The following is an 11,271-nucleotide window of genomic DNA, read 5'->3' as shown; positions in this document are numbered from 1 at the left end:
CGAGCAGAGCTGCAAGGATAACATGTGCCCTGCATTTACCCCAGTAACAAAAACGATTCAAAACCCCACAGAGCAACTATTACCCTGTAATACTGAAGAATCATACAAATGTCAAAATGAAATAGACTTTTAGAATACTGAAAATAAAATACTTAAAATAATATTTAATGATACATTTCTTTAATTAATTAATTGTCGTCTTGTCTTAAAATGTTTGAAATATGAATGACACAAATTTGAGGAATGTTTTTATAATGGGGAAAATCATGCGGTTGATTTCTTGGTCATTGATGGGTAGTATGATTTCTCGGTCATTCAAATGAATTAGTAATTAAAAATAGTTTTAATACTCTGAATTAAATATCAATTCAACCGATTTTCAACCATCATGATTTTAATGGTTGTATAGAGTTATAATATTTTTATTTGGGATATTGACATTTTTAATATTATTAATTTTAATTTTTCTAATTTAATGCAACATTTTTCATTACAAAAGAGCATGTTATGTAAAAATGTATCAAGTTGTAAAACCATGATTAGTGATTTAGAAATAGTGCAGAATATATTTGTTTTACACTAAAAAAAAAAAAAAAAAAGTTGAGCCTACTTAAAATTTTAAGGCAACCAGCTTCAGCAGATTTTTGAGTTTTCTCAACCTGTCATTTTAAGTTTATAAAACAAAAGATTGGGAATCTCCCACAAAAATAAGTTGAGCAAACTCAAAAATCTGCTGAAGTTGGTAAAAAATTTTTTTTTTTTTTTTTTTACAGTGTACGTCAAAATTGTTTTATTTATTTATGTACTTGTTTTTTTTTTTTTTTTAAACATATTCTGTTTCTAAAATCCTAAAACTTTGTTCATTTCCAAGTTTAAAATATATTTTGAATTCCAGATATTTGGACCCCACTATAATTCAAATTTAACAAATCACCAATATTATTCTTGATATTAGCTGTAGAATGTTAACAAATTAGTGTTGCATAAATATTCTAGGTTTAATGCTCTGTTTGTTCATTTTCTATCCAAATTTTATTTTCATAATTACCCTAAACCTCTCTTAATGGCTCAAATTTATTCATGGAATGTTAACAAACATTACAAACAATTTTGTTTACCCAAGCAAAATGTCTTTTCCATGTGTGTGCTCCTTTAATCATCCTGCAACCAGCTGACAGTAGTCTGATCCCGTAGTCTCCCATGAGCACCCTGTCCACCCACTCGCTCTCTATAGGGCAAATGCAGACATGATCAATTGTTCAACGTTCCTGAAGCTCTGCCAGGCTCCCTTTCTTCCGTTGTTTTGCAACAGAAGCACTAAAATCTTCCTTGTGTTTCTAGGACACATCCAAACACATTAAACGGTATGCCCTGTCCCATGATTCAGTCAAGCAAGTCAAGTGTTTCCGTGTTTCCTGTCTGGATGAGTAATCACAAATTTAGCTGTGATTCTTTTCATCTGTGTGTATTTATTTGGGTGGTTCATACCGCCGCTCATTTAATTGTCTAATTAAATATTGGTTCCGATTATAACAATATCCGCATGCCTGCTCTGCATAAACCGAAACAGGATATTGAGCAACCTGAAGAAAAGACACACAAACAAGTAAAGATACGCACACACTCGCATTGTGCTTTTCCTTGTGCCATCACTAGGCAACGGTGCACACAAAGGCTGCGGCATTGGCAGCGAGGTCTGATGTGCAGAATGTGACGGTGTTGAATGCACTGAGTGGGGCAGCCGGAGCAAAGCCGTGTATTCAAGCCACAAGTCAGGTTTACTGACATTGTTCTCATTACCTCCAAGTGAAAGAGAAAGAACAAAATATAGGCGAGCACTCAAGCGATGACCAACCGTGTCCTGCAAGTAAATCTGCCAAACAACAAGGAGGGGGGTAAACTACTGTGTACTGAACACGGCCAGGATGATTCATCCCTGTCAAACCCAGACAACTCACCCAAATACACATATACGCTTTTTCAGTTCAAGTGCCATGATGGGATTAAATGTAAGTTATGTATGCTCTGCGTTGGGGGTCACCCTGTCTGGGTTTATTTTGCAGTGATGACCGGCTGACTGTACATTATCCCACATAAGGGGCCGTTCACACAAAATGCGTTTTTGTGTTTAAAAATGTGAGATGCATGGCAGTGGAATTAAAAAATGCATAGCGATGCAAAAGTTTGCACCAGAAAGATCATTGTAAAGCGTTTTTTAAAAGTTTAACTTATTTTAACACCATGTCTTTAAAACACCATGTCATGTGCGACACACTGCAAAAGATGCAAGTGCAATGGTCAAAGGGGCTGTTCACAAAGAACACATTCCACTGTGGTTTTTTTCTATTGTTTTTCCATGTAAATGCACTACTAGACGTTGCATTCGCACATCTTTTTTTTTTTTTTTTGGTTGTTTTTTCCCATTCCACTTTTTTAAACGCAGAAATGCGTTCTGCATGACCTGCCCCAAACACATTCATCTAGCTTATGTTTTCATAAAAAAAACAATGGAAAAGCATTGCAGTGGAATACAAAATTTTGTATGAACGGCTCCTAACAAGGGCAACCCGCCCTTGAAATATTGAAATATTTGATTAAGTTGAAATTATTTTTAGGTTTTAGGTCTTCTACTAAGAAATCTCAAGACCTTGCATTTTTTTTTGTCTATTCCATTGCCCTGCGTCTTATATTTTTAAAAGCTGAAATGAGTTGTGTGTAAACCGGCCTAAACACATCCATCTAGTACATTTGCATAGAAAAACAATGGAAAAGCAGTGCAGTGGAGTACAAAAACAATTTTGTGTGAACAGCCCCCAACATGGATACTCACCAAATAACTATGCATACATGAAATATTGTTTTTTGTTTTTATTTAGGTTGTTTAGATTTTAAGTCTTCCAATAAGATAAAATTAGGTGTCACAGAACACATTTTTGCATTTCGCTGTTGTTTTCAGCCATCGTTTTGCTACTTTGCAGCGTCTCACACATTACATAGTGTTCTAAAAACGTATCGGATCAAGTTACAATAAGTTCAACTTTGAAAAAATGCATCTTTAGACTGTTTTTTAAGTGTTTTAAACATGACAATGTGTTCTGTGTGAATGGCCCCTTAAAATGTACAAAACAATCATTCTAGAAACAAGACGAAAACTGCAACAATAGCAATATTAATACCAAAGTCCTCTGAGGTTCAAAGTGGTGCAAATTGCATTTGCATGAAATGACAGAGCAAGTCTGTGGTGTGAAAGTAGCTCCAGTTCTAGTCTCCAGATAAGTGACAACAGTGAAAATTAGGAAACTGACCATATCGTGATTGATATTCCACAGAGCTGCGTAATAATTGTTTTTAAAAACCCAATGTGGCTACAGCTCAGAACAGGATGTGTGGTGTGAAGAACCATGTGATTTTATCACCTCAAGGTCCCTAAATTACCTCTGTGCCATTAAGTAAAAAGGAGTCCAACTCGGAAAGCATTACACACTGTGGGAAAGTATTATGTTGTGTCAGACCTTCACTTCCACCTTGTCAGCTGATTGCCTGACCCATCCGGTTCAAAGCACAAAAATAGCTCCTGTTATTGTTGGACTGAGGTTGGCTTTCAAAGGCACAGCTCTTATGGAAAAGCTGAGGATCGAGGAACTGGACTGAGTGAGAATTGATGTTAAAGCACAATGACAGGGCTGCGATTAGGAATCACACTCCCTGAACAAGCACTTGGAGGATGTTTCTCCATGTACTCACAAGGACTACATAGGAAGTGAAGCACAAAGTGAGCTTGAAGGAGGTTATGTAAGAAACACAGAGTGACTTTATGCTCCGTGCTGCTGACGGGATCCAAAACAAGTCATGTTCTTAGTATTTGGGAGTTGATGTAGCTTTCATGAGGCTTCACTACTGCTTTTAACTTCACAGTTTCACTTTGGTTTGGACTTACGAAAAATACTATGTGTTTTTAGACAATTTTAATACTTTTTAAATCCAATTTTAATCATCATTATACTTTACATAACACAAGAAAAACATTAAATGAAAAACATATTATATCTAAATGTATTATATCTAATATTCTGCACTATTTCTAGATGACTAAAGGAAAACAATATTCTGAAATTCATTTTCATTTTTATCATTTAAAATTCAAATTTTAACTTAAATATTTACACTGATAATATAATTTGTAATGAAAATGGTGGCATAAAATATAAGCATTTCCCCCAGACTTGTGGACTCCACTATATATCAAAGTACACCACAGTAAGTGTGGTTTCCATGTAAGTACATAAAATATTCATCATCTCAACCTGCAGCAAGGTCTGTTTTGACTTTGTGTCTGTGCGAACATCCTCTGTATTTTTATGAACACTCCATCTTTCTCAACGACGCATTGATACAGACCAAATAACCAAGAGCTGTCTTACTTTGTAGATTTGTTTTTCCCTACGAACAGATATAATCCTTGTCTTCATGCGTTTTCACAGCGGTAAGCCTGTTGTCATGGGAACATGAAGACGTACACAGGGAGAACGTTTCCCCTTGTTCCAATGTCTTTATCCAACAAGATACAGCCAGTCACTCGGATTGTGCATCCATGCATGGTGTGAATATTAACACTGATGTGAAGAGCTCCTCTCATACATTTTTCATACGCTGAATGGCTAACAATAACAAAGAGATCATACGAAGAAAATCAGAGGAGAAATGCCATAAACACACTGGATTCAATATGATCATGAGGTTAAACAATATGTTCAACCCAGAACATCTAGTTTACCTAAACAAAGCTAGATGACATTTATATGTCCTGGCTGCATAGGTCATGGCATTTGCATTGTCTGTAGCTGTAAGTCTTTCAGCATGACCTATTTCTGTTTAAACTATAGTCTGAAACTCACTATAGATTCAAAACAAAACATATTTCCTATGTGAGAAAATGTGAGATAATGTGCCTTTTCAGGTGACTGGTGATGCCTAAAACCAACAGTACATCATGGTAACTGCTTCTAGTGATATAGCGAACTTGTTTACAGTTCCATCAATGCAGCTCCATGGGCCATCTCTCCAATCGTCTGCACGACTCATTAGGCTAAAGGCCCTGCTAATGTTGGCCATGTACTTGGAGTAATAAATAAAGCAGCCCCATTCAGACAATCACCAGACAACCAAAAAAAGAATGCCTGTTGGAGATAAAAGAGGCCAATGCCATAAACAGGCAGCATGAAGTGAGGAGAAATTCTCATATTTTGCTCATATGAATCCAAAATATGAACTACTGCACCATTCTCAATTAATGGCTGTGCAATTAATAGAAAGAAAAAAAATCTACTGCACAGGAATAGTTGAAAATCTGCAGAATGTTAGTAAACTCATCCATCCATCCAGGCCATCCAAGACGTAGATGACTTTACTTTGTTTCTTCATCAGAACAGATTTGGAGAAATTTAGCATCACATCACTTGCTCACAAATGGATCCTCTGTAGTGAATGGGTGCCGTCAGAATGAGAGTCCAAACAGCTGATAAAAACATCACAATTCCACATGTAATCCACATAAATCCAGGCTATCAAGACTTGTGAAGTGAAAAGCTGCATAAGAAACAAATCCATCATCAAGGCACTTTAACTTCAAATCATTGCTTCTGAACCAAATACCAGTCCGTAATCTATAATAATGCTTCTTCCAGTGAAAAAGTCCATCCCCTGTTGTCCTCTCACATCAAAATCCACAGACATATTTGTTTAGAACTGTTTTTGCTTGTAAATGGTATTTTATCTGTGCATATTTCTCTCTCAATTCAGATGAGTTGACTTTATCACTGGAGAAAGCAATATAATATATAGAGGACTCATATTTTTGCCAGATGCAAAAGTTTGAAGTTAAAAACTTTACATGATGAATTTGTTTATTGGCTTTTTTGACTCTCATTCTGATGGCACCCATTCACTGCAGGGGATCCACTGAACCTGTTGAACAATGTAAAACTGTGGGGAAATCATTGTTGTTTATGTGTCTGGAAATCAAGAAGTTTAGTCACTGTCTTCACTGCAAAAAATGCTTTTCTTAGACTTTTTTTTGTCTTGTTTCCAGCCAAAATATCAAAAGAAATTCTTAAATCAAGAAGGATTTTCTAGACAAATCAAAATTAAGTGAGTTGAAACAAGCAAAATAATCTGCCAATGAGGTAAGCATTAATCTTGTTTTCTGTTTGAAATAAGATTACTTTGCTTACCCCATTGGCAGATTATTTTGCTTGTTAAGCAAAAACTCACTTAATTTTGATTTGTTTAGTTTTTTTTCTGAAAACAAGACAATCATTTTTACTTCTTGATTCAAGATTTTTTAGATATTTTGGCTGGAAACAAGACAAAAAAATTAAGTAAGAAAAGCATTTTTTGCAATGTTGATGTACTGACACATAAACAACAACTTGTTTTGGATGTGCAGCTGACATTATTTCATATTTCAATTATTTTTGTTATAATCATCTCAATCCTAATTAATTTTAGAAAAAAATGATTTAGACTTTATTTTAAGGTGTCCTAGTGTAATTTAAGTACTGAGTAATATTAATTAACTACTTACTATATGGTTAGGGTTAGGAGTAGGGTTTGGTTTATAGGGTTACTTGCATGTAATTATGCATAATTGTTCTTATAATTGCAAGTATATGTAACATGTGTAACAAGGACACCTTAAAATAAAGTGTAACCAAAAACTGTTATACGTCCAATGCTCAGTTGCTTCAAAGATGCAGGAGCCATCAAATCTGCCACCAGCAATCATACCATGCTTGAAGATGTTATAACTCAAGACTATCTCAGTGGCTCTGACACAAAAGATATGGACGGAAACATGTTTGAGAGGATGGAATATTATAGATGCTTCTTATGATATTTGCATTGATTTACACATATGACATTTGCAGTGATGTGCAGCCATGCCTCTGCAGTAAATAAATTATGGACAACAATGTTTGTTGTCCTGATGCCTGCACTGAAAATGATATGCTAGGGCAAACTGATGAAGTGAAACACACATTGGAGCCCCCAAAAATATCATCCCTTTTCTATATCCCCATAAAACTGAATCTAATCGGCTTTACTGAACTTAATAAACAATTTATAGTATTAAAATCCATAAATGCTGTAATTCAGTATTTCTTTGCAGTAACATCACAGCTCCATCATCCTGCAAGCAAATGCTTCCTCTGTGTCCAATTTTCCCTCTAGTGATATCCAGTCTGTGGACATTATATAGTCTTCTATAGCTCTAAGAATAGGTTTGAGTGTAATTACAGATCATCATTTTAATTTCTCATACTCACAGAGGAATGAAGATCCCTTTTTAATTCTCACAAGTGGTAACACTTGCTTTTGCTAATTATTAACATTTTAAACAAGAGGCTTCCAATCTGTCTTCTGGAAATCCAGCCAAAGTACAGTCGTTGCCAGAGCTGCTCTCGTGCCCTAATGGTGAAGTCCGTCTGTGAATCTCTCAGGAATCTAAGGGCCTTCTCTGCAGAATCCATACACGGCTCTAAATCAGAAGGTGCATTTACTTATGCATTACATTCTTTGGCACTTAAACAGTCGTGTCATGACACAATTGAATCAACCTATACAAATGCCACCATCTATGCTAGAAGACATGCACTTAAAAAGTATTAAATCAGAGCAAAGACTCTTAAATTAATTGCTAAAAATGAATGTCTTCTTCATTCATTAAATCAAGATAAATTTATTTGAGATGCAAAAGGGAGATATTAAGTCTTATTTTCTGATCAATTGAACAAAATTAAATAAGGTTATGTTTAAAACCAGAACAAATATCTTTCAATAGTGTATGAAAACGTGTTTTTTTTTTTAATTAAGTTGATTTTGGCAGAAAACAAGACAAAAATACTGAAGAAGAACACTTTTGCAGTGATCGGAAGTATAGCAAAATAATTTACATATTCCATTGGTTGGGAGCAGAGATTAAAGTGTTAAAGTCCTCATTATTTTATTTTATTTTGTAAAACTATTTAAAAACTAATGGAGATTGGTTGGAAACTGTGTTTTCAAAATTATAAAAGTTTTTTATTATTATTATTATTATTATTTTAAAGTTAATACAACATTGTGTTTATTACTATAGTCTTAAAAAGATTTTTAAAAAGTCTTAAAGGGATAGTTCACCCAAAAATGAAAATTTGATGTTTATCTGCTTACCCAAAAGGCATCCAAGATGTAGGTGACTTTGTTTCTTCAGCAGAACACAAACGAAGGTTTTTAACTCAAACCAGTTGCAGTCTGTCAGTCATATAATGCCAGTCAATGGGCACAGAATCTTTGAGAGAGAAAAAAACATGCACAGACAAATCCAAATTAAACCTTGCAGCTCGTGACGATACATTGATGTCCTAAGACACGAAACGATCGGTTTGTGCGAGAAACTGAACAGTATTTATATCATTTTTTACCTCTGATAAACCTCAATGTCCGACTGTCACAACATCCGGCGAGTGACGCGTCAACCAGCTTTGGCACATAGAAATATATGCATAGATGCCTCATTAGCGACTGTTTCTATGGGCTGCGATACGTAAGGATCTACGTATATATCTATGTATATATATATATATCTATGTTCCAGAGTCGTTGACGCGTCACGCGCCAGATGTTGTGGATGAGCTCAGGAGAGTTGGACATTGCCTGTATCAGAGGTAAAAAATGATATAAATGCTGTTCAGTTTCTCGCACAAACCGATCATTTCGTGTCTTAGGACATCAGTGTATCGTTTTGAGTTCAACGGTTTGAGTTAAAAATCTTTGTTTGTGTTCTACTGAAGAAACAAAGTCACCTACATCTTGGATGCCCTTGGGGTAAGCAGATAAACATCAAATTTTCATTTTTGGGTGAACTATCCCTTTAAATTAACTTCATAAACCCTGTTCTAAAAATGTTTTTGATTCACTCAAAAGAATCGGCTCATAAGAATAACTCGGGAATCGGTAGGATCACGCTAATAGCAATGAATGGTTTTGATTAACTAAAAAGAACAGACTCATTGATTCCTCATTGAACAGACCAACCCTAACAGCATTGAATCACTAAAAACGGCTCATATGAGTCATTTGTTCGCGACTCAGTTAGAGTAGCCTACCCTGGTTGAACTCTGTAGTTTGACTTGGCTAACTAAAACCGACTCATAAGAGTTATTCGTTTGGGTAGGCTATTGGTTGGACTGCACCGGATACGCAGTAAGTTATTTTTTTACTAAAAAGAACCGACTCATAAAAGTAATTTTACGCTGGTCGAGCCGTTTCTCGTTGTTGCGGCTGCCGTTCAATAGCTCAAGAAACACAAACACTGACTGCCAGAGTATTTTAGTACGGTGGAAGAATGCACACGTCAGAACCAAACGGATCTACATCTCACTCTTTTTTTTTTTTTTTTTTTAATTTAAAAGTGAACCGGTTCTTGGTTTCCAGCCCTGGGCCCATTGTTAGATAAAAGACAGTGTGTCATATTGACGCCTGTATGGCAAGCCGTTTTAACTTTTATTCATTCTCAGGATATGACTTCTTGATATCAACAATTCAATTTTCACTAGTTAAAATGTTAATTCTTGATATCAGGAATTAGATTTCCACTAGTAACAATGACTATTTTTGATATCAGCAATTGCATTTCCACTAGTAACAATGTTAATTCTTGATATCAACAATTACATTTTCACTAGTTAAAATGCTAATTGTTGATATCAAGAATTAAATTGTTGATATCTGTAATTGTATTTTCACTAGTTAAATGTCACCATAGGCTGCCATTCAAAATCAATTGTTGATATCAAGAATTAATTTCTTACTAGTAACAATTTAATTCTTGATATCAGAAATACAATTCTTACTAGTAAAAATGTCTATTCTTGATATCAAGAATTAAATTGTTGATATCAAGAATTAAATTGTTGATATCAAGAATTTAATTTCTGATATCAACAATTTAATTCTTGATATCAAGAATTAAATTGTTGATATCAAGAATTAAATTGTTGATATCAAGAATTAAATTGTTGATATCAAAAATTACCCTCCCAATTCTTGATATCAACAATTCAATTCTTGATATCAGAAATTAAATTGTTGATATCAAGAATTAAATTGTTGATATCAAGAATTAAATTGTTGATATCAAGAATAGACATTTTTACTAGTAAGAATTGTATTTCTGATATCAAGAATTAAATTGTTACTAGTAAGAAATTAATTCTTGATATCAACAATTGTTTTTGAATGGCAGCCTATGGTGACATTTAACTAGTGAAAATACAATTACAGATACCAACAATTTAATTCTTGATATCAACAATTTAATTCTTGATATCAACAATTAGCATTTTAACTAGTGAAAATCTAATTGTTGATATCAAGATTTAACATTGTTACTAGTGGAAATGTAATTGCTGATATCAAAAATAACCATTGTTACTAGTGGAAATCTAATTCCTGATATCAAGAATTAACATTTTAACTAGTGAAAATTGAATTGTTGATATCAAGAAGTCATATCCTGAGAATGAATAAAAGTTAAAACGGCTTGCCATACGCCTGTGCTATAGAGAGGTGTGCTGGGATTAGAAAATAGAGAGCGACAGACAGACAGAGACAAAGAAAGAGACAATCAGAGAGAGAGAAGCAGCATGCCAGGGCTGTCAGAGCCCAGAACCTGTCTAATTAAAGAGCACAGAACGGAGGGGCACAAGGTAGCTCTGTGGACAGGACAACTCCAGTAAAATGCGTATACAAATGTCAATGCCTGAGACTCATAAAAGCACAGAAGTTATCTACCAGATTGTTAAGACTCTGAAAGTTTCAAACACTGATTATTATTATTATTTTTATATTTTCAAAATACAATAGGGATACTCATACTTGCATATTTCACCATATTTGCATTTTGGCTTTATTTCAATGCTTCCTTGCCCTTTGCAACCCCCAACCTTTCATGCAGGCAGATGGATAATGACATGAGTGAGACTGCCCAGGGAAATAAACACGACAAACCAAACCACAGAACACACAATCCGGCTTGTTTTATGCACCATTTCACACACAATTTCAAAATATCAAGTATAAATCTAATTTTTTTATATTACACACTCTAAAAAAAAATAAAATAAAATAGAACACAATGTACTGTATTAATATGAAGTAATTTTCCATATTGATTTTTTAACAGTGTTTAATCTGTATTTTGAATTTTGCACTGCATTGTCCTTTAGAGTT

The sequence above is a fragment of the Onychostoma macrolepis genome, chromosome 23 (assembly GCF_012432095.1).
Source record: "Onychostoma macrolepis isolate SWU-2019 chromosome 23, ASM1243209v1, whole genome shotgun sequence".
Lineage (NCBI taxonomy): Eukaryota > Metazoa > Chordata > Actinopteri > Cypriniformes > Cyprinidae > Onychostoma > Onychostoma macrolepis.
The sequence above is the reverse complement of the archived record's forward strand: the minus strand, read 5'-3'. Positions refer to the sequence as shown.